Raw genomic sequence first — 20,234 nt, forward strand, 5'->3', positions numbered from 1 at the left:
GATCCCCTTAACTATGGGAGTGTTTGGTAAAAGAGTTGGCTTAGACATTATTGTTGATATAGATTGATGTAAAAAAAAAAAAAAAAAAAAAGTAAGAATGTGTGCTATAAAAAAGTAGTATGGAAAATTAAAAAATTTTGTTTTATAGTGATTTTTTTTATTTGAATAATAATAAAAGGTAAATCATGTAATATAAAAAGTGAAAAAATTAAAATGTTTTGATGTTAATTTTTTTGAAAAATGGTGATGAATAGTAATAAAGGAGATCCCAACTCCTTTACCAAACAACCTCTATGTCCCGACCAACCGTGACAACATCATACAAAACGTTTGGTCAAGCTCTACATGAATATAAAAACACCCAGGCGTCCTTCGACACTATTGCCATGGAAGACGATCTCAAAAACATGCTCGATCAAATCCGACCTCTAATCCTTTCTCAGTGGCTCAGCATCTTCCCCAACAAATTAAGCATCCTTTTTTTTTTATTATTATTACTTTACATAGGCCTGGGTATCGGTCAAAACGGTCCGGTTAAGGACCTTATCGGTTATTAACCGATAATTTTCGGTTAAACGGTTTATTAACCGATACCGAACCAATAAAAATTTTAACCGATAATTTCGGTTAAAACGGTACACGGTTAAACGGTCCGGTTAAACCGGTTAACCGATTAACCGATAGCTTTATATTGATTTATTTTGTTGGGCCAAAAACTAAAAATGAGTTTTTTTGACTTTTGAGAGCCCAAATACTTTTTGTTGGGCTAAAATAATTTATTAAAAATGAGTTGTTTTAGGGACCAAATACTTTTTGTTGGGACCCAAATATTTGTTTTGGGGGCTAAAAATTGAAGCTTTTTTATATTGATCCACTTCAACTTTTTTTTTTTTTTTTTTTAAATATTATAAAATACATTTTTCCAAAGCAAATGGACTAATTAACATAATGAATGCTAATTATACTAGCAAAACTAGTTAATGAAAAATGTTTTTACCAAAGGCAAAGAAATCTCATCAAATGCCATCACTTAAAAAAAAAACATCAAACCTACCCAAACTCAAATTAAAATAAAATTCATTAATGAATAATAAACAAAGTATTAACTAATTAAAGTCACTTAGCAAAAGGAAAATAAGTCATGGGCAACACCATTACACAAATTCGGAAACCTGTGTCACTTGTGGGAATTTGGAAACCTCTCTAAAAGACTAAACGGCACCGTTTTGGGACTAGGACTTAAAAAAAAAAAAAAAAAATTCCGGTTTCTTATCGGTTAACCGGTTAACCGATAAGAACCGCTTAACCGGACCGGACCGAATTCCGGTATACTTTTTTTAACCGATAAGGATATCGGCATATCGGCTACGGTTTATATCGGTTCGGTCGAAGCCGGTAGACGGCCGGTTAAACGGTAACGGTTAATTTGCCCACCCCTAACTTTACATCAAATTTTAGTAACGGTTTTAATATAGCTGTCGGTAGGGGTGTAAACGAGTTGAACTTGAACGAGCTTCTCTTGTTTAAGCTCGACTTGTTTAAATTTTACTCGAGTTCGAATTCGAGCTCGAGTTCGAGTTCATAATAAGTCAAGCCGAGCCGAGCTAGTTCACGAGCTGACACTTATATTTAATTTATAATTTTATTTTTTTTATTATAAATTTAAATTTCAAGTGCTCTTAAACGGTTCAAGAAACCAACTTGCATATAAGCATTTGCTTTGTTACAAAAAAAAAAAAAAAGCATTTGCTTAATTTAGCTAGAGGAGTATAGAGCCCGAGTCAATACAATAAGGTACTTGGTTTCGAAGAGAGAGGATATGCATCCTTTTATAATAAAAGGATGTTATTAAAAAAATAATAATAATCAATTTTTAATATTAATATGAGGAATTATGTGAATAACTACCAATTCGAGCTGCTCACGAGTTTAGCCAAGTTAAGCCAAACTAGTTTCGTTTAATATTCGAGCCAGGATTTGTGTTCATGAAATGTTTCATTTAATATTCGAGTTGAGCCCGAGTGAGTGAGCGAGCGGCTTGCTCTCTTAACAGCCCTAGCTATCGGTTATTGGTTATTTAAACCCAAAACCACACCAAATAACCGCATTTTAGACATAGGTATTTTGAGCTTATTTTGATGCTTTTGGGCCTGCCTTTAGCGTCTTTTTAGGGCATATTTTAAATTGTATTAAATACCAAAATGATGTCGTTTTGGTATATATATATATATATATATATATTAACCACCGCTAAAAACTTCGTCATAGGTGGTTAATGGTTTTTTCCAATCGTCTAAAAATCATTAGATCAAAATTCAATAATAATCTATAACAAATTTAATGATAAATTTAGACACATAAATTTTGGGTAGACACAAGGGAAACACAAGGTTAGCGTCTATCATTATTTATAATTGACTATACAAGATTTTGTGATATACAACATGCACTACAAGATTTTATTCCTTTTTTTTTTTTTTTTTTTTTTCCCTAATTAAAATAGTTGGAATGGATGACCAATTGTAATTACTCTACCTAAGCATGACCATGGTAACACCTGCCCACTAGAAACTGACTCAACTCCACTAGGATATCAACAGTTTCGAAGGCAGTTAATACTAATCAGATTTGTGTGAGTAATTTTCTATTGCAGAAAGTCAAACTCACACCATAGTACGTGTCCAGCCTCATGAGAATTTATTTAACACCACTGAAACACAGCCACCGATGGTACATGCAATACAAAAATTGTTATTATTATTTTTTTATTTTTATTTTTTCTTAATTGAATAAGTAAATGATTATAGGAGTATCGAATCCTTCCCACTCCTGATCCGAAAAGAAGAAGAAGTAGGTGATATTAAAAACAAAAATGGGGTGAGCTCTCCAACAACAAACTTAGAACAAACTAAAACAGTACAATAATTATTACAAAAGGTAGGAAATGAGTCAAACAATTGGTCTGATCCTCTTAAGGGGCTGCTCAAAGCATTTACAAAAGCAAAATTGGCACAGATTACGGCGAACCTATTTGAACCCCTACTTGGAACGACACCGAAAAGAGGCTAAGCCAAAGGAGTACTGTAGTACTCCGTTATAGGGACTACGGGATAGAAAGGAACCAATACAAATTCGGTTACAAAAATCTCAATTGAAAGATCAAAACACCTATGAGCCGGGAGACAGCAACCCTCAAAACAATCAAGCATCAAAATACAAAAAGAGCTGCAAATCACAAAAAAATTAAAAATACATGAAAAATAAAGAAAGCAGTAAAAAAGCCCACGGGACAGCAACTTGAACAGAGGACAGCGTGGATGGGAGCAGGTGGAAGAGCTTATGGCAACAACTCGAAGGACATGAGGCGGGGCGTCAGATCCACGCGTTGGCACATGAGGACCACGCGAAGGCGCATGGTGGTTGGAACATGGCGGGGATGTCATCGATGGAAGGCTAAGAGCTTGGAAACTTTGGTGGGGCGCGTCGAAGCTTGGGAGGAGCGGAGGAGGTCGATAAATCTGGCTTGAAAAATTCTGAAACTGAAAACCACTGTAGAACCGAGAACCACGTGGTGCACTCTCTTTACAATCCTTACCTTAACTATATTTATCTTTTTGTGCAGAAGTTGGCTGCAACTGTAACATATCTTCAACATGGGGATATGATGATGTCTATATTCAGTAGTACTCTAGCATCCTCTTCTCGGTGAAAGCGAGGATTAATTCTTTAATTGCGGTTCTGCCTTCCTTCCATAGTTGATGGTTCCTTGTGTTGGCCGATTCCTCAATGTTGTTCTTTTTTTATTATTATTATTTTTTAATATTTATTCTTTCCTTTGAGTTAAAGGCCAGTTTGTCTTTGATTAGGTGGGTCTCTCTGCTATGTTGTAAGAGTAATGGCTGTTTATTTTTTAGAAGTCGTTAAAATCCTACACGAGTCATTGATTTTTTTGACGGATTGTTATTGAAATATTTTATTATCTATTGATTTCTTTTTTCCGTTTGTCTTTTTAGACCACCTAGTTAGACTAGTTTCATAGGTTTACGACCGTTTGACTTTAAGATAATTTTGTTTCAACGTTTTTTACGCTTTTTTTTTAACACGTGGTCATTGGCTTTAAAAATCGTCTTATTTTGTGACCCTTTTGTCTTTAGGCGTCAATAAGTTTTTGAGAAAAGTCTACGTACTTATCTTTAAACTATTATATAATTGATAATATTTTTATAAATTTTTAATTATGACAATATTTCTCTAAACTACTAAAATATTTTTAATGTCTTCCTAATAACACGAAACTACCATTAGTAAAATTAAAACAAAAAATACTAAAACTTCTTGAAAAAACATAAAAGTAAAAAAAAAAAAAAAAATTTTAAAAAAATCCAGGGGTGGCCAAATTGTTTTTTTTTTAAAAATCCTCTTGATCAGAAAAAAAAGATTAAAAAAATTCTATTTTTTTTTTTTATAAAAATTGAAAATTTTTCGTTTTTATTTTTATTTCATAAATTTTTCAAAATAAAAATTCCCGTTTTAAGAAAAATAAAAGTTTCGTTTAAAAAAAAAAAATCATTTTTTATAATAAAAATTTTTGTTTAAAAAAACGTTTTTTTTAATATTTTTTTAAAATATTTTTTTCTAATTGATAAGGGTATTTTTGTCTTATTGAGAAATATATGTGGGCATTTTTATCTTTTTGCTACTCTATGGGACATTGACAATGTTTTGATAGTTTAGAATGAGACATTGTTACAATTGAAAGTTTGTGGGCATAGGGATATTGTCAATTAGGTAATAGTTGAGCGGATACGTGGACTTTACCCTAAGTTTTTTATATTTAGCTCATATTCTCTTACAAATTCAATAGATCAACCATTAAATTTATGAAATACGATCCTAAATATAAAAAAAATAATGATCTCTAACATTTTTGTTGTCTTTATTACATGGACATTTGTGCTTGCCACATGGTCCACAAATATAAAACAAATTCTTCTCCAAATCCCACACGGTGTGATACACGTCTGCGACATGTGTTTACCAAAAGCACGTTTTGATTTTAGAAATCTAAACTACCTTTATATAATAATACAAAGGCTTTTGTGCTAGCTAGCTATACTTTCTCTTTAGCAACAGAAAGCAGAAATTCATCTTCTTTTTATAATTATGCCTCTCTACGCTGCATTTCATTTGCCAAAATCTCATACACAGGATTGTTTAATTATTGGATAATACTAGACCTTCTAACATTTTTTTCAAATTCTTTTTCCCAAAAAATCTGGTCCATTCATATATATATATATATGAATGTGGCTCCAGATAATTTGAAAAAAGAAAGTTTTTAAAAAAATGTTGAGATACCAAGCAGCCCTCTTAATTATTTGGCCTTTAATTTTGGGAGGTTGTTTATTAAGAGACCTCACCGTATCAAATTGAATACTTTGATCGAGGACATGAAATTAATCAACAATTCAACATTTGAAAACAACACTTTTGCATGATTTTGTATTATTGTGAAATCTTTTCTTACTCTAATTTTATTCTCTTGCATTTTATTTATTTTATTGTTACTTTTTTGTTTGGTGCAAAAAAAAAAAAAAAAAAAAAATTAGGGGAAACTTCACTTTGGACCCCAGAACTATCACCCATTTTGACATGCCCTTTAAAACTTCAAAACCTCTCAATTTGGATCCTGAACTTTCAATTGCAATTAATTTGAACCCCTCCGTTAGATTTTAAACGTTAAAAGTTAGACAGTGACGTTTATACCCCTGATTTTTTTATAAAGTTCCAAATTTGCACTTAATTTTAAATTAAAAATTAAAAAATATATTATATAAAAAAAAAAAATACAAGGTGACCAACAGTTGGGCCACCTTGTGACCCTTTTTTTCAAATTTTTTTTCAATTTTTTTCTTTTTTAATAGAAAGAAAATTGAAGGGTAATTTTGTCTTTTTAAGGGTTTTAAAGGCAAAAATTAACAGAAGGGTTCAAATTGACTGCAATTGAAAGTTCAATGGTCCAAATTGAGAGGTTTTGAAGGTTTTTTTGGTGGGGGCATGTCAAAATGCGTGGTAATTCAAGGTTTCAAAGTGAAGTTTTCCCAAAAAACTAATATATTATACCACTACAGTTTAATATTTTCTTTTTGAAAAATACTATATATTAAACAAGTATTCACATTTCATTTGCTCTGAGGCGTACTGGGACCATACCTTATAAAGCGGAAATCATTAGTTAGAATCATCCTCCCCCGCTTATGCGGATATGTAAAAAAAAAAAAAAAAAACACACAAAAAACAAACCTGATGAGCCGTAGCTAGCTAGCCTCAAATCAAATAAATTATTTTTTCCATCAAATATTAATGTGGGAAAATCACTCCACATCCGCTTTAGTGGATGGATGCGAATATTTGCCCAGTATTTTTAACATTTCTCTTATTGCTTTAACTGCTTCTATATACCTTAATCATTTTTATTATTAGTTTTTTATTCTTGTTATTGTTAATGGAAAAGACTCGTGCCCACTTAGACCGACTATTACTTTCTATCTCGTTAATTAATCATTTTCGCATAGAGACAAAAATTACCAGTTTGGAACTAGCAAGAATATACCCTGAAGATATTTGAAGTGGAAGTCCTTTATAGTTTCTCACTCTATTTATATACCTCTCATCTTCTTTAACCAAGAGATGAAGAAGAAGAAGAAGAAAATAAAGGAGCGGAGAATATCTGTGACTCCACTGGTCTTATCGTGCACCACTACCAGTTGAAGCTGCCAGCATGATCTGAACTTTCCTTTGGACCCTCTATATATCCTGGAAAGAACAGATCATGTGGCAGTTTCACCTGTTGTTGGAAGCATGAGAAAACATAAATTTCCATCTTCTTATACATTTTCAAGCAATCCTTAGGGTTTCTTTCAGTTGGACCCAAGAGAAAGGTACTATCTGATCATCTTCTTCTTCCTGATGAGGAAAATATTCCATGATGATTTACTCTCTCTACCACTTTACGTGTGCAGGCTTCTTTTGCAGTATATTTCTTGATATTATTATGATCAATTTTTTGTTAGGATTTTGAGTGACAGTTTTTTTTATAATTGTGTTTGCTTAAAATTATGTTTCATAAATATATACTCATGATATGTTCTGATCCATGCATATTTATATATATACTTCTTTTGTCATGAACTGGGATTGATTAATCCTCACTCATGCATATTATCCATGAGGAATTAATTAAGAATAATAAGAAATTAATAAAAATCTTTCACGACTTAAATCTGCTCAATCTAGCTAGATTAATTAATTAATTAAGCAAGCAAAATGCCTGAGGGAGCAGAGTTTTTGTTACAATAGATAAACAGAAAATATTGCCTTAATTAATTAGGCCACATAAAATTATATACCAATGAAGTTGTAGATCAGTTTGGAGGATATATAGAAAACCTTTTATTGTGGTTTTCATTTTCATGACGGTTAATTGTGAAATCAAATCACACGTCATTGATTAGGAAATTAGAAAGCCTTTTTCTAAGGAAGACCACTCCTTTTTTATTTTCCTATTCTTTTTTCTAGGAATTCCCCAAGTATATTTTATAGAGAATAATTGGTCGATGGATTTATCTTTTGAAAATAGCATGCGAAGCTCTCTTTTTGTTCACTTTTTTTTTTTTTTTTTTCCTTTGAAAATTGGGATTGGGATCCACAACATACAGCAGGCCGGCCTATGAACCTTTGACAATTTTTTTTTTTTTCAAAAGAAAAATAACCGGCAAAATGCAGTTTGTGTCAAAGGTTGTATCTCATAAAAGTCGATCAAATGGTCCAACATGACAACATTTGATGTAGTTTCATAATTTTAAACATTATCGTTTGGACCGACTTTTATTTTTTCCACGTCAAAGTAGATGATCTGACAAGGTTGGCCCCTTCACACTCTTTCTCTCTCTCTCTCTTTGGTCAGTTTCGTTCACTTTCCTGGCATGCGCAGCGACCAGCTAGCGTAATGTGAAAATTCTACTCCCCGAAAACATCAAATATATAATTATATTTCATCTCTTATATATATATATATATATATATATATATATATATATATATGTTCAGATAAACATGCATTTTATTAACGTTTGATGATTATAATTTGTATGGTTGTGGAGATATTGTCAAACCAGCATTTGTTTGGAAACTCCATTGGGCTAAACTCCAAAAAATCTTTACAGATTGTCATGGTAATTAATTACCACGTTGCCAAAACGTCACCGATTCTCACAATATCTCTGGTTTACGTTTTCTTTTGTCTTCATCTTCCGATGAGAACAAATGCTTCGTTGGTTGCTTGCTGGAGTTTGTTACATGCAATAAATGAGAGTTTCCATTGAAGTGAAACGAATTTATAAATAGCAATTATACTCATGTTATATCGATTGAAATGATGAATGTGTTATATATATATAATTGGCTGATATAAGAAGTTAATTAAAATAAGTATGAATAATAGCATTAATCAGGTATAAATCAACATAGTTATAGTCGTTGAGTAAGAAGAGTAATTCTATTTAAGATAATGATAAAGGCATAACTTCACATAAGCTTTTGGTGGGATGGAGAGTGTGACATATAGCATTATTAGTTAAATAATTAATGCTATAAGTCATATTTTTATTTTACAACTATTTCACAATACTGATTTAACACTCTAAATATCAACACTGTGAAATAAAAATATAATTTCTTTATGCAATAACTTATTTTTCTTTATGGGTGGGGCTAATTTGAGGTGACGCAAAATTGTTAGGTGGTGGCACTTTGCCATAGAAGTCGGAAGCAACAAGGCAAAGTCACATTATAAGAGTTCTATCATTTTGGAAGAGCTATCTAATAAGAGAGGGAATATTCTCAGGAGGTTTGGAAACTCGAGGGCTGGCTAAATTACATCTGCATGTGTCAAATGCTGACACTTATTTTTTATTTTATTTTATTTTCCAATGAAAATTATAATTAACATATGGAATGATAATTAGTTGGTCTATATCTATCTTTTCAAAGTTTTACATTAAGGCTCCGTTTACTTTGATGTAAAATGGTTTTCGTCGAAAAATATTTTTAGGAAAGCCATTTTCCTTGAAAATATTTTCTGTCGAAAACATTTTACGGCGTTTACCTTGCATACGGAAAATATATATTTTTTTAAATATATTTTTTCCAATAAAGTCCCCGCCGCAACCTGCACGGGACTTGTTCAAGACTTCGCAGGGACTTGCCCGGGACCCCGCCGTGATTTAATCGGGACTTGTCCTGGACCTTGTCGGGACCTGCTTGAGACCCGGCCAGGACCTGCCTAGGACTTGACCGGGACTTGCTTGGGACCTGCTCGGGACCCCACCGGCCAAGTCCCGAGCGGGTCTTGGTCAAGTCTCGGCAGGTCTCAGTCAAATCCGAGCGGGTCCCGGGCGGGTACCGGTCAGGTCCGATCAAGTCCCAAGCGGATCTCGGTCAAGTCCAAGGAAAGTCCCAGGTGGGTCTCGCCGGGGTCCTGAGCAAGTCCCTGGCAGGTCCAATCAAGTCCCGGGTAGGTCCCACCGGGGTCTCGGGCAGGTCTCGGTCAATCCCGGGGGGTCACAATCAAGTCTCGGGCAGGTCCCGAGCGGGTCCCGGTCATCTCTGGAGGGTCCCGAGCAAGTCCTGGGCGGGTTTCGGTCAGGTCCCGAGCAAGTCCCGGGTGGGTCCCAGTCAGGTCCTGGGCGAGTCCCAGTCAATTTCGGGCAAGTCCCGGGTGGGCCCCTGTCAGGTCCCGGGCGGGTCCCGGTCAGTTCTCGGGCAAGTCTCGGTCAGTCCCGGGCAGATCCCGGTCAAGTCCCGGACGGGTCTTGGTCAAGTCCCGGAGAGGTTCTGGGCGGGTCTTGGCAAGTTCCATCAATTTAAAAATGAAATTGTCATAGTCGGAAAATTGACCATTTTCCAAAAATTAAAGAAGAATTTTTGGTCAAAAATAAAACATTTTCCGTTAACCACTATTTTACCTCGAAGTAAACACCGAAAAATGCCAAAATTATTTTATGAAACTATTTTACATCGAAGTAAACGGAGCCTAAATTTTAATTAGTTTAGGTGGCTTCGAGTATTGCTTAACCATTTAAGCTTCTTTTCTTCTGGGGTATGAGATTCTCATCTTTCATGTGGCCAGTTTGCTATATAGGCTTCTTTTCTTCTCATGCAAAAGTAGAAGCCCTCCTCATAAATTTGAAACTATATATATATATATATATATGGGTTGAAGTTATACGATACTGATAAGAACTTCAATTGTTCTAACAGTGTAGGCTTGTAATATGAAACTATGGGTTGAAGTTATAAGGTAATTCATGAAGGGAGAAAACAACTAATGGAATAGAAAAAATTCTAGTTGTCCCAAGGAAGCAGAGAATTTGTAACTCTACCCCAATAATTATGCGTGCTACTGCTACTTCAATTCCTTTGTATTTAGGGCGCATGTTCATAATACACATCTTACTTACATATCTACACTTGTCTTCAAATTTACGTAAACTATACCCATATACAAAAGGGCCACGTATGTCATCCACCCCAAATTACAAGCCTTTGATGAAGACCCTGTAACGTGGCGGATGACGGGTAAACTTGCAAGATCAACCCTAGATAGCTAGCTAGCTTACTTATGGCGGAATGAAAAAGATGGAAAATAGGGTTTGAGGTTAAGAGGACCTCACCTTACAACACAGTGTTGATTTAGATTAATTTTTCTATACCTTTATTCCATAACACAACATCATTTAAATAGAGATACTATTACAAACTTACCCAAGGAATTAAGTAGTATTGAGTCATCACACAATAAGATGTCTCTTATTGGAATTTAAAACCTACTATAAGACTAGGACTCAACTTGCTTAATTAACCCCAACTCTTACTAGGGGCGCCCCTCCACCATCGTTGCTCATGGACTGCTTGAAGTTGAACATGAGGACCATAATCTTCCAATAAAGCAGAAGAACCTCTCCTCCAGAAGATTTTCAGAAGAAAAAAATCTAAGCATTTTTACGTATGAAGGTAATAGCATTTTACATGATATGAGCTAACAACCCATGTGGGGAAAACTTGTTTAACTCAGAACCAAACCAATTGATTAACACACAAAAACAACATAACATTAGCTGCGTTTTTTGACCTTTGGTAAATGGCTTTTTATTTATTTATTTATTTTTAATTTTAGAGAGAGAGAGAGAGAGAGATACGTAAATGGATTTAGGGATTGAGAAAGGGGGACTTGGGCGGGAGATGAAAATGAGAGAGGGCTAGGGGGGAAAAGAGTCAAGATTATTAGGAGAATAGGGAACGACATCGTTTAGTTAACTAATTATATTTCTTTTCAAACGCCATTATATTATTGGTGGCGTTATTCCATTTAAATGCCAAACTTTTATTTGTGTTTCCTTCCACACTTAGAGAACCTGTTTGGATGTGTGTTTGAGAAGTTTAAAAGTGTGTTTAACACTTAAAAAATTCGTTTGAAAAAAAAAAAAAAAAAGTACCCGTTTGGTAAAAAAAATTGAAAGCGCTTTTAAGGGTAAAAAAAACTAAAAAATGGACAAAATGCACTTTTGGAAAAAGCTTAAAAATAAAGTTATTGCCAAAAAAACATTTTTTTAACGTAAAAACTCTATTTTTTAAATGCAATTCCAAATATATATACTCTTATAGGCCATGATTGTAATTATATAACACGTTGATAATTATGTTGGGTTTATATATATATTTCCTTCTCTTTCCTTCTCTTTCTTGCGTAAATTGTTATCATATATATATATATATAGAACCCCAAGAGCCCAAGCATATATAGAATCCACCAAAATGGGAGGAGGAAAGCGACCAAACAACGTACAACCACATGATCCCTATTCGCTTCCTGCGAGATTATTAATTTACAGGTTCAAAAAAAAAAAAAAAAAAAAAAAATCAAATTCTGAAGTTTAATTAAGTGTGGATTAATCCTCTCTCATATTTCACATCAATATATAATCACACACCAAAATAGGAAAAACGTGTGATCGTCACCTTCTTTTTCTGATAGAACTTATTAATCTCTTAGCTTCTACCTGCATGTGCATCATATCACTTTTATTGCTTTTCAATGCAATCGATCGAGTTGATTCCTTTCTTTCCCTTAGCTATATACGCTCCATCTTACCGAACACATGGAAACTCACACGAAATTTTGATCATTATAATTGTTAGAATTCTCGTAAAATGTATTAATTATATATTGTATTTTTTTTTTTTAACAAAATTTGAACTTATCACCTGCCTGTATTTGTTGCACGTACGTACGTTCGTCTTTATTTCTCGATTCATACAGGAAAATTATCTTGTCATTTCTTTCTTTATTTATTTATTTTTTCATATCATACAATATTATATAACTAATTGTAATTAATAATTTATGCACGTACGTAAAGTGTAATTACACTTACAGTAAACAAATAAATATAATATTTTTCAGGAATGCTAGGATGAAGTTTTATAACTAATTATTAACTACTAAATCATTATCTCCTCAAAATAATAATAATAATAAATCTTTATGCATTTCAATTTGAATTAATAGGGATTCTACGTATAAATATCAGTGAATATCACTGATCAGTAAGACAGTACTAACTAGATGCCTACGTACATATACGTTTGGTCTTATATATATGTATTGCAAATTGCAATAAAGAAATTTTTTATTTTTATTTTTATTTTTTTGGACAAAAGCAATAAAAAAAGATTTAAAAATGCAAGATCTAAACAGTATATATATATATATCTCGGTAACCATGGTGGTAATTACTGTAAGAACTTTGTGGTTGGAGTCTTTGGCACGTGAACTATTAATGGGGATTAAATATAGTTTATTTTCGGATGCATTGATATTCCCCTTTAAAAAAAAAATTAGTTATAGTTATTGACATGGGAAGAGGTGAAGAAAATAGAGATATAATAAAATATATGTAACTAATCCCTCCCGCTTAGGATTTTTACAATTAGAGTACGTAAAGCATCAAATTAATTCAGGCCGAGACTCTAAATTATATTTAATTTAAAATTTAATAAGATAATTAAGATCGAATGAGAACAGAAATAGAAATTAGAAGGCATGCATCCAACTCTTTATTTCTTGAATCAAACCCTAGACTAGACTAGCAGTAGCATTAATTATATTCTTGAGGTTTGTCTAAGCCCAATTTGAAAATTAAACTTTCATTAATTGGCATTAGAGTTCGCTAAGTTTTTCCTCTAATCACCAAATTAACGATAGAGTACGATCTCATGCACCTATATATATATTCTACTCAGAAGATACAAAAATAATCCATGCAGTTATAGGGTATATCATTTTTCAGACGATTTTCTAAATTAGACAACTCACGGGATTTTATATTATATTATCAATTAAAATTAAGAAAACACCCTTCAGATCAAGTACTAGCTAGACCAACTTGCTCGATCACTTTAATGTAGTGAAAATCAAAACAAGAAAGTTTTATCTGCAGCCTATATATATATATATATATATATATAGTGAAGCTTCAAACCTCAAATTCAACTTCTTCATTAAGTAGTACAAATTTAAATGACATTTATTGAAAAGTAACATTGTGAATCAAAAATAGCAATTGAGAAATTACCTTGAAATTTCTGATCATCCCTTATATCTACCTCCCAAAGTCCCAACCAAATCGTTGTAGGAATTTCACTTTCTAAGTCTCCCAAAAGTCTTTCTCTCTGATCTCCAGGTTTCGAAAGCGTGAGGATCAAGCCATGTGTGATGAACAAGAAGAAGAGTGGCCATGCTCAGTCCCCAAGACCAAGACCCACAAGCGGAGGTGGCGGAAGGCTTTCAATGCAATATGCTTCACCAGGATTCTTGTTTCTTTCTCCAACAAAGCACGTGACAAGAATGCCGCTGCCGGCCGCGGCGGCAGCCCCCACTCCCGCACCCTCTCTTACGTTGCCATTGACATCATGCTGCCGGTCGTCGACGAGGATTCCTCTCCCGACAAACAACTTGATCACAAAACACTAAGTGAAATGGTAAGGAACAGAAACTCTGAGTATTTGAATCAGTTTGGAGGGGTTAAACAACTTGTTTTAGCCCTTGAAACGGATGCAAAAAATGGTGCTAATGGTGGTGAGGCTGATCTTATATATAGGAAAAATGTTTATGGTGCCAATAAATACAAAATGCGACCACCAAAATGCTCTCTTATCTTCGTGATTGAAGCATTGAAAAATATAACTTTAATCTATCTTTTGCTAGCGGTTATATTATTATTTCTGCCCCATTTGGTATATGGAATCATAAAATATGGGTGGAAAGATGTGTGGTACGATGATGGTGGGAATATCGTTGTCGTTGTCGTTTTGGTTGTTGTTGTGTCTGCTGTGGGAAAATGTAAGAAATCCAGGCAGTTTGAGGAGCTTTCAAGGAAGAGAAGTGATGTAAGAGTGGAAGTTGTGAGAGAAGGGAGGCGGCAGCCTATTTCCATCTTTGAAGTTGTTGTGGGTGATGTTGTCTGCTTGAAGATCGGCGATCAGATTCCGGCAGATGGGTTGTTCTTGGAAGGGCATTCCTTGATGGTGGATGAGTCTAGCATGATCACCGGTACTGGACGCAACCACGTTGAGATCCATGAAACAAGAAATCCTTTTTTACTCTCCGGCACAAAGGTGATGTCAAATTATTAATTAATCTTTTTTTCTTTTTTTCTTTTTTTTTTAATTTGATTAATTAATTAAGGCTATTATATTAAACTAATTAATCCTTTTAATTTAATTATTTGATTTATATTTGACCAGGTGACAGATGGGTTTGGTTCTATGCTTGTCACATCTGTGGGCATGAACACTTTGTGGGGTGAGAAGATGAGTTCAAGAAACCGTGGCTTGAATGGGCAGACGAAACTGCAGGCATGCCTGATCATGAAGCTAATTCAATGTATTGTGACGGTTGGGTTGGTTGTGGCTGCACTCGTTCTGGCGGTTCCGCTGATTTGGTACTTCACAGGAAACACAGTAGATGGCGGAGGAAACAGGGAGTTTAATGGCAGCAAGACGAACTTTAGTGATGTGGTGGATGTAGTGGGGAACATTTTGACTGTCGCAGTCAGTATCATCCTGGTGAGTTTTCAAGAAGGCCTGGTTCCGACTGTGACTCTTACTCTGGCTTATTGTATGAAGCGTATGATGGCAGAGCATGCCATGGTCAGAAATACATCTGCCTTCTGGGAGACAATCGGCTCGGCCACAATCATCTGCACAGACAAAACAGGCATCCTTACAACAAACGGAATGAAAGTAACGGAGTTTTGGGTTGGAAAGGAAGCAGAGAAGGATGTGGAAGGTAATGTTCTCAAACTACTGCAGGAAGCCGCGGGTCTAAACACAACAGGGGCGGTTTACAAACCAAATTCTGCGTCAGATCCTGAAATTTCTGGTAGCCCAACTGAGAAGGCAATACTTTCTTGGGCTTTGTTTGATTTGGGTATGAACTTGGAAGAACTTGAGAATAATTATGACATCATCCGTGTAGAGGCTTTCAACTCTGTGAAACAGAGAAGCGGGGTTTTGGTGAAGAGGAACAGTGAGAATACAATTCATACTCACTGGAAGGGAGCTGCTGAGATTGTCTTGGCATCGTGTTCGAGTTATTATGACAAAGCGGGGATGTTGAAAGCAATGGACGCGGAAGAAAGGCTGCAGCTTGAGAGTATTATTAAGAACATGGCAGCAAAAAGCCTCCGATGCATTGCGTTTGCTTACAAAGAAAAAGGAGAAGAAATCGGGCAGGTTCTTGAGAATAGTGTTGAAGAAAACGAACTGACATTAGTGGGATCAGTTGGCTTGAAGGACCCGTGTCGACCAGGAGCCAGAGCAGCTGTAGAATCATGCAGAGCTGCCGGCGTGGATGCCAAAATGATCACCGGCGACACTGTGCACACGGTAAGGGCTGTTGCTATTGAATGTGGGATTCTGAATCCTGATGGGGATTTGGATAATGAGGCTGTTTTAGAAGGGGTGGAATTTAGAAATTACTCACCGGAACAGAGAATGGAAAAGATCAACAAAATCCGTGTAATGGCCAGGTCATCCCCTTCTGACAAGCTTCTGATGGTGCAGTGCTTGAAGCAGAAAGGCCACGTGGTCGCCGTCACAGGTGATGGAATCAACGATGCACCTGCTCTAAAGCAAGCACTCCTTGGGCTCTCCATGGGAGTTCATGAAACTGAAGTGGCGAAACATAGCTCCGATGTTGTAATCATGGACGATGATTTTGAATCTGTGGTGGCAGTGTTGAAATGGGGAAGGTGTGTCTACAACAACATTCAAAATTTCCTTCAGTTTGAGCAACCGGCGATTGTCGTCGTCTTTGTCGTCAACATTGTTGCAGCTGTTAACTCCATTAAGCTTCCATTGACTGCACTCCAGCTACTGTGGGTGAACGTAGTAAAGGATATCTTGGGATCTTTAGCCTTTGCCACAGAGAAACCCAGTAATGATGCCGCCGGTTGACCGATCAGGGCCACTTATAGCCAGAATCATGCGTAGGAATCTCGTTGGTCAGGCTGTGTATCAGGTAACCATCTTGCTGGTTTTTTTGGGCGGCGACGAGAAGGTTAACAACACCCTGTTTTTTAATACTTTTGTCCTCTGCCAAGTCTTCAATGCATTCAATGCAAGGAAGGTGGAGAAGAAGAATATACTCAAGGGGTTGCTTAAGAACAAGATGTTTTTGGGAATCATTGGAATTACTGTACTTCTTCACACGATACTGGTGGGGAGACTGGATTGGAGGCAATGGGGTGCTTGCATTGGACTTGCTGCTTTGTCATGGCCAATTTCTTGGCTCGTCAAGTGCATCCCAGTTTCACTCTTTCACGCAATCTCGGTTGAGGTATCTTATAATGTTTGATGATTTAGGATTTGGGTTATATATATATATATGTTGACTTTTTAACTTAATTAGTTTATTTATATGTTAAATTTGGAGATTTTTAATTACTTTTGGATGTTTAAGTTGGCTTGTAAGATGATGAGAAATGGACATCAAGTGTGTTGGAGAACATGTCATATGTTGCCAGATATATATATATTGAGTGTGTTGTGATTTTGATTTGCAGGCATTTGGTGGAATGTCATAATTACAGTCATTACAACGAATGTTGGGTGTGACATTTAATTTTAGAAATTGAAATTTATTTTCAAATACTTTATAAATTCAATAATTACTGATCCGGTCCATTCAAATTTATGTCGAAAAATGTTTTCAACTGAAAATATTTTTCGAACTAAGTGGCTATTTTTTGTTGTCTATTTTCCGCCCGGAGAAAGTTTCGGAGCTCATATGAAAAATTGCTAAGTATTTCTTATATTTTCATATAGTATAAGAAACTACCTGAAATAAAAGTACGATGAAAAAGAGATTATGGGAGAATAAAAGGCTTTTTAGAGTGAAGATTGAGATTCATATTGCTTGCAAACAAGAAAAATTGTACTTATTCTAGAAAATATTTTAAGCCGAAATAAAGGAAGTAATCTAAAAAACTTAACAAGCACGAAATAAGATGACCTAAAAAGAAAAATACGAACAAAATGATGAAACATTGCTGATATATACATATATTCAGAGCAGTGCTTGATAAATATGTGATAGGTAGACCTAGACATCTGAAAATGGTGGATAAATACAATTAAAATAAGAGAGCTTTAGAAATTAGGAGTATCGTACGTAGGGGTGTGTACCATTCTAGACTGGCGGTTTTTGGCTTCAATCCGTCTCCGTCACCGTCACCGTACACCTGATGTGTATGGGCTGATTTGCTTCTCTCTCTCTCTATCTCTCTCGAAGGCGCTTGGCTGCCACGTGGAAGAGCAACAATGGGAGTTGCAGAAGAGAAAAGAAAACTGAAGGGAAAAGCAGGGGTATGATCTGTGCGAAGTTCATTCACGTCAGAATTAATTTGCCTTAAAGGGGAGAGTGTGTCAGCGCCTCATGTGAAGCTCCATAGGACCATAACCCCATCATCCATCTGTTATGGGCGAATAACAGGACAGGCCCACCGCCCGCCCGTCTTCCGGGTCGGGCCATCCGCCAATGACACCGGCGGGCAGGCGGAGGGTAGGGCGGGGCAGTTATCCACTGCCCCTCCTGATACAATCGGCAATAGATGAAAGAGTTACTGCATGCATGACATGAGAGCTTGGGTCTCCACCTTCAGAAAGATCGGCACTTTCAGGGCATTTTATATTGGCACCTCAAGCCATGAGCTCTGCTCAGCCCCATTCAGGTTCCTCTCTCTCTCTCTCAAGTTTCAATTTTTATTAACCCTTGTAGATGGATATCTGTATAAAACAATTTGTCTAAAGGCTAATGCTCAGGGCAACCCTTTTTCCGGATGAATTCCGGACAAATTGATGCTCCGTAGCACTTCTCTTTGTCTAAATTTACTGTTTGTGTTGCAAAGAGAAACTCATCAGAAAGATCGACTAATTTCAATTCACTGTATAACTCCTTGCAATTTGAAAATGGTTTTTCATATTCTTATGTGATTGACCCATCTGCACATTTTTAGCCCTTTTGCTTCTGTATCATTAACAGAATAACAGGTCTCATTTCAAACGGCTATGTAATCTGAAATATTTGTTTATTTTCAAAGTAAAATGTGGGGGATCTATATTTTCTTCATACCCCAGATGATCATAAGCACACTCAATTGAGACTCTGATCCTTTTATTTGGCATTGCTATTCTTCGCACCTATTTCACACCCGGCAATCTTGCAGGTTGTGTAGTTTACAATAGTTTAGGCAATCTTGCGTTTTATAGAAGTACTTTAGGCCTTTTACATGGCTTTTTACTCAAAATGGGATCAGATTTATGCATCATCATTTGGATTAGTATTCAAGGAAGGGGGAAATCAAGATCATCTGTCACGGGTAGCCAAGCAGATCATTCTTAACTGAAACATGCAAAATGATTTGTCAAAATCTTTTTAATGAAATGTACTTCTCTATGATTTTTTTTATAATCTTTTTTTTTCTTCATATATATAAGTAATAGTCTAATAGAAATATCACTATAAGCTTAAGGTGCCTTCAAGTATACAAGAAGAATACATTAGAAAACACTTGCTAAAAAGAAAAATATTAGCAAATATCAGCAGTGCTTCTTTGTCTTTCCTTTGCCCTCTCACCCTTTAAGAAGATTGGCTACTTAATATCTCTTGAGAGGTTCTGCAGATATGGTTTTAAATAAATTTTTAATTCTACCTTCATTTTTTTGGCTCTTCTTGCACCAAACAACACGGACTGCTTGGCCGGGGCTGTTTGATTAATTTATATGAGCCACATTGATTTGCAGAGAAAATTCTCCCTTTCTTTCTTTCTCTCTTTCTCCCTCTTTCTTTCTTTCACACTTCTACACAAAAATATATATATTTAAAAAAATAAAAAATGTACTTTTTCGGTAACTATTTTGACCATTATGCAAAAGATGCTCTTTCGTGTTGAATATAAAACTTCCTCTACACTTTGGAGTGGATGAGACAGTTACCAGATACAAGCCTTTATCAATGGGGTTTATCGACATGACATTGGTTAGAACTTAGAAGCAACTTGGAGGGACCAGATATGGTCCGTTATGGCTGTTGTGACCCCTAGATTTCAACTTTACAAATTTACAGCCTTAACTTAAAATGACGTTTAGCAACCATGCACTTTTTGTCAACAGCTTTTTGGCGCCACCTTTCTTGTCGAATAAATTAAAATTTCCAATTGTTCATGTATATGTTTGAAAAATTAACATCAGATCTACCTGTCTGATTTCTATAGGAATATTTCACAAATTTCTGCTGATATCATTGGTTCCCCAACAACTTTCAATTTGCAAAGTAGCCATGGATTACCAACAAGTCCATAATTATGAGTGTCCCTCTCAAACTGTACAGTACAGTTGACTGGTTCTCTTTTTTAAATATAAAAAAAAAAAAAAAAAATTAAAAAAAAAAAAAAAAAAATTACAAAAAGTCAGATGTACCAGCTTCTCTAAAGATTAAAAATGCTACGGTGCTGCATTGGGGATAGTACTATAACTTATCATAGCTTTCTTATTCATTATTTTAACAAAAAAAAGTATTTATTTTTCCTCTTTTCTTTTCTTTTTTTTTTTTT

General features: G+C 35.2%; 1 pseudogene; it reads left to right on the plus strand.

Annotated features, from left to right (window-relative positions):
- Positions 1-13,764: 13,764 nt before the first annotated feature.
- On the plus strand, positions 13,765-18,067 carry LOC132172210 (putative calcium-transporting ATPase 13, plasma membrane-type; annotated as a pseudogene).
- Positions 18,068-20,234: the final 2,167 nt, after the last annotated feature.

This window comes from Corylus avellana, chromosome ca2, assembly GCF_901000735.1.
Source record: "Corylus avellana chromosome ca2, CavTom2PMs-1.0".
Lineage (NCBI taxonomy): Eukaryota > Viridiplantae > Streptophyta > Magnoliopsida > Fagales > Betulaceae > Corylus > Corylus avellana.